At 43.4% G+C, this 5206-nt stretch overlaps 1 pseudogene; it reads left to right on the top strand.

Annotated features, from left to right (window-relative positions):
* The first annotated feature begins 3510 nt into the window (after positions 1 to 3510).
* On the top strand, positions 3511 to 4590 carry LOC122123357 (annotated as a pseudogene).
* The last annotated feature ends 616 nt before the right edge of the window (positions 4591 to 5206 follow it).

Below are 5206 nucleotides of genomic sequence, written 5' to 3'. Positions count from 1 at the left end.
GGTAAGAATCTCAAGTAAATCAGGCATCAATTGTTCATGCCTGCCATCCTGCTACTCAAGAGCCTAAGGTGACCAAGCCAGAAGCCACGTCTACTGCCAGAAGAGAGGAGGTCACTGGCAGTGCCGAAGAGGCAAAAGAGATGGTGCCTTCTCCATGGGACAACAATGCCAACAAAGAAATGCCTGGTAAAACAAACCAACCTTCCAATTTCTGAGGCGCTTCTTGAGCTTACTAACACCTTCTGGGGTGTAATCATTAAATACAGTGAGCCCCCAGAAACATGGATCCCAGAAAACACTGGTGTTTCTACCCCTTTAAAAACGATGAGGTGGTCTGGGAAGGTGGCTCAGTGGTAGAAGGTTTGCCTTGCATGCCTGAGGCCCTGGGTTCGATTCCTCAGCACCACATAAGCAAAAAGAAAAAAGCTAGAAGGGGCGCTGTGGCTCAAGTGGTAGAGCACTAGCCTTGAGCTGAAGAGCTGAGGGACAGCACCCAGTCCCAGAGTTCAGGCCCCACGACAGGACCCAAAAAAAAAAAAAAATGATGAGGTACTTCCAGTCCTGTATGGCCATCAACAGAGTGCCTAATTTTGGAATGGACACTGGGGCACCACAAATATTCCCATCAATCATCCCAAGCATCAAAGCAACTTGCTTTCTTCCAATATCAGTTTGTGGAGTTCACCTCAGCTAATGGCACAGTTGGCTGAAGGGTGAAGCCCTACATCATTGACCTTAGGTCAAGAAATGGAAGGGTCTTGAATGACTTGTGCATTGAGACACAGAGATACTATGAAATCAATAGAAGGCTTTGCTTAAGTTTGGTTTCAGTAGCAGAGACAATGTCTTACTCCATGAATCATCGTATACCTCTGATTGAGACAGGAGAGAAGAGGATGACCATGTGTAAGGGGAAGCAGTGTCTGCCAGATAGCAGACTACGAAAGAACTCCTTCAATTGGCACCCATTTCCTTACTTGAAAGACTTGTGATTGACTTCAAAAATGCTGTAAAAGTTTGTATTGCCATAAACCTTTCCTTTATTGCTGATCAGGTTAAGAACACTGACAGATTTTGTTTATTAGTTCTCTTGCACAGAACAAGTGCCAGTTTTGTTTTTAGAAATTATTACTGATTTCAACATATCAGAAGAATTGTGGCTTTAGATGGTACTTGGAGAACTGCTGCCAAAAGGGAGAAAAAAATCTGGGAGAGAGTAAGGGAAGGAGTGACATTGTCACAAAATAAAGAAATCTTTATTTATGTAAGGGTAATCCCTTGGTCCATCACCTTTATACCAATTAAACTTTCAAAAATTATTGTAAGGAAATGTAATCCTGGTGGAAGGGGAATTATGGGTTCCTTGTAAAAATAGTTTTTAAGCTTTGTGGACAAGGAATATTTTGTTTTTGAACAAATCTCTGAGCAGACAATCTTACTAACCTTTGGTTTTTCAGCCAAACAGGCTCCAACATATACAAACGCTTTCAGCTAGTTGAACTCTTGAGTAATAAAAATTGATTTTGTACTTTTTGGGGCTGGGAGGAGGCTACCACATGCTCTAATTCTTGACTTAAAACAGATGCTTTGTGGTACCTGCTTAAACACAGGACATACTGTTGTGGCAGTACAGACCAGCAAAAACCAAGACCATTCTTTAAAGGGGATAAAGTTGCTCACTGTCGGCTACCAGAAGCAGGCTAGTGCCAGAAACAAGCTGGGATCCCAAGAGAGAGGAACCCCTGGGTTTTATCCAAGACTGGATGACATCAAAATCTGGCCAGGTGGGCAATACCTTTGTAGTTGTGCAGAAATCAAGACATACATTTACTACACCTTCTGCATTATTTAATATAGTGCCTTGTGGGTCTCCTGTTAGCAATTCACATGATCTCACCTAGTTTGCATCCAAACAACATTCCAGCAACTGGATGCAGGAAAGTCCCTTCATCAAGAGGGGTAACTTGGTCTACTTCAGTACAAGACCTAGGCTACTATCAATGAGTGCTAATTTAAGGGGAGTGTTGAGATGTTTATAGATGTGTTTCCTATGAGAAAATTCATACTTTCTCCATGGAGTGTTGGGGGGCATCGACTCACATGACCCAATCTGAGGTCTTGTGTGCCATGAGGTTGCATTAAGCCATCATGCATTCCCTGTGGGTGAGCAAGAGAAGCGCCCCTTCTTCTAAGTCAGGGCAAAAGTCCGATGCCCAGCTGCCAGACTCAGGTGAAGCTTTTCAGGAAGTGCCATTCATGCCCACACTGTAAAAACCATAGGACATTGTGTCTAGAACCCTTTTGTGTACTTTGCCTACCTTTCACAACCTTTGATTACTGGAACTGTTCCACATTTGTTGATAAGGATTTGCTATTCATCCATACTGACTTAAAGTGAAATTTTCATTGTCTGTGTTCCATAAAACTGCTTAAGATGAACACTCTGCCCCCTCCAGTGCCTAGGTCTGTAATCCTATCTACTCAGGAGGCAGAGATCTGCAGATTGAGATTCCAAGCCACCAAGGCAGGAAAGTCTGTGAGGATCTTACCTCCAATAAACCACTCAGAAAACCGGAAGTGGCACTGTGACTCCAGTGGTAGAGCACTAGACTTCAGCTAAAGAGCTGAGGGACAATGCCCAAGACTAGAGTTCAAGACCCATGACTGATTTAAAAAAAAAAAAAAAGTAATGATTATATTTAATCCAATCCCAGAGAAGGCCATTCATCTTGAGAAAATTACCAAGACTAGAAAGGCTAGAAAGCCAACATACCAAGACGTGTCTACATTGACGAAGCTGAGAACTTTAAGAAAGCACAAAAATTCATGAAGATTTTTGTGCAAGTGCTAGGGCTACAACTCTGGTCCTGGGTCCTAAGCTTTTGTGCTCAAGGCTTCTTCTCTACTACTTGAGTCTCAGATCCAACTTCTGTTTTGTTGCCTGTTTGTTTTTGGTAATAAATTAAAGAAAAAGTTCTCTCAGACTTTCCTTCTCTAGCTGGCTTAGAACGTACATACTCAGATTTCAGCCTCTGGAGTAGCCAGGATTAAAGGCGTGGGCCAAAAAGACACACCCTGCTCCTGAAGGCTTCTGCCAGGGCAAACTCTCTCAGAAAGGGAAGGGTGAGCTCATCCTGCCCTGCATATAAAGAGAGTAGCATGGCCTAAACATCATTTGCTTGGTCCAGGCTGCTGGAGGAAGGAGGTGAAGAGCAAGCAGGAACAGGACGTCAGGTGACCAAGACTCCTAGGGGAAACCTCACAGCCAGCAAGAGAGGAAAAACCTCCCAGGAACAGAGGCAGTGGCGAAGGCTCAGGCTGGTGGATTCAGCCTCTTCTCAGTGGTGGTTGTAAGCAACCATCTGACCCACGTTGTTTTCTTACTCCCTTCGGGAGGCATTACTTCTACCTGTAATCATGGCAAATTCATTTGCAGGTTTCTCCACTGAAAACAAAGGTGCATCAAGGTGGCTGGCCCAGGACAATTCTGCCGGACTGATTGGTAAAGTCATGAGAGTACCCTTTTGTGGAGACTGGAACTTGGTGAAAACCCTGGGGAAAGGTACCTATGGAGAAGTTCAGCTTGTTGTGAATAGAGCAACTGAACAGGCAGTTGCAGTGAAGATTTTAGACATGAAGCGGGCCAGGAACTCTCCGGAAAATATGAAGAAAGAAATCTGCATTAATCAAATGTTAAACCATGAGAATGTTTTGAAATTCTATGGTCACAGGAGAGAAGGCAATATGCAATATCTATTCTTGGAATACTGTAGTGGTGGAGATCTTTTTGATAGAATACAGCCAGATATAGGCATGCCTGAAGAAGATGCTCAGAGGTTCTTCCATCAACTCATGGCAGGGGTGTTTTATCTGCATGGTATTGGAATAGCTCATAGAGATATTAAGCCAGAAAATCTCCTCTTGGACAAAAGGGATAACCTCAAAATCTGTGACTTTGGCTTGGCCACAGTATTTCGCCATAAGAATTGTGAGCATTTCTTGACAAACATGTGTGGTACTTTACTTTATGTGGCTCCAGAACTTCTGAAGAGAGAAGAATGTCATGCAGAACCAGCTGATGTTTGGTCCTGTGGCATAGTTCTTACTGCAATGTTGGCTGGAGATTTACCATGGGAAGAGCCCAGTGACAGTTGTCCGGAATATTGTGATTGGAAAGAAAAGAAAACGCACCTCATGCCCTGGAAAAAAATTGATTCTGCTCCTCTGGCTCTGATTCAGAAAATCCTAGTGGAGAACCCAAGAGAAAGAATTACCATCCAGGACATCCAAAAGGATAGATGGTACAACAAGTCATTTATGAAAGGGGCAGCGGGATTGTCAGGATAGGGAAAATAGGAGAAAGGTGAGGGAAGGTGTAACGAGTTTGACAAAGTATACTTAATAAATTACTTGAGTAAACTAACCCCTCTCTACATGACCTGAACGATGAAAAAGAGAGAGAGAAAAACAAGAAGTAAAGGGGCAAAGAGGCCCTGAGTCAACGCAAATGGTGTCCCAAAAACACCTGGTGGATTTTCCAAGCACAATCATTTGAATTTGGACTTTACCCAGCATCTGTGGATGAACTAACGAGCCTGTAACCAACCCTGCACTAGAGATCACACAATGATCTTCAGCACTCTTCTCCAATCATTCCCCTCTTTCCTTGTCAAGGGGAAGCATTTCTTTGATGGTAATGTCCATGAAAGTAGGTGGTTAAAAATATCAAGTAAATCAGGCATCCATCATTCATACCTGCAATTCTGCTACTCAGGAGGCTGAACTGACCAGGCCAGAAGCCAGGAGTACTGCCTGAAAAGAGGAGGTCACTGGCAGTGCAAAAGAGGCAGAAGAGAGTTTTTTGACAAATGGCACATTCATCATACTACAGGAATTCCATATAAACCCCAAGGCCAAGCATTATAGCAAGAAATCACGAATGTCTTAAGGAGCAATTATTACAACAAAAAGGGGGAGTTAGCCCCCATATACAGTTACAGATAGCTTCTGTTTACCATTACCATTTTAAATTATTCAAAAGGGGGAACTGAATCCAGATTTCAGAAGCACTGGGGACAACTAAACCCTAAGCCCCAACTAAAAGTCAGGTGGAAGGACCCCCTGACACAACAATGGAGAGGACCTGACCCCCTAGTTACCATGGGCAGGAGATTTGGATGCGTTTTTCCCATAGGGAAGACAGCCC

Source organism: Dipodomys spectabilis, unplaced genomic scaffold (genome assembly GCF_019054845.1).
Source record: "Dipodomys spectabilis isolate Male_0828 unplaced genomic scaffold, ASM1905484v1 ptg000227l, whole genome shotgun sequence".
NCBI lineage: Eukaryota > Metazoa > Chordata > Mammalia > Rodentia > Heteromyidae > Dipodomys > Dipodomys spectabilis.
This window is presented reverse-complemented; position numbering and strand designations above follow the sequence as displayed.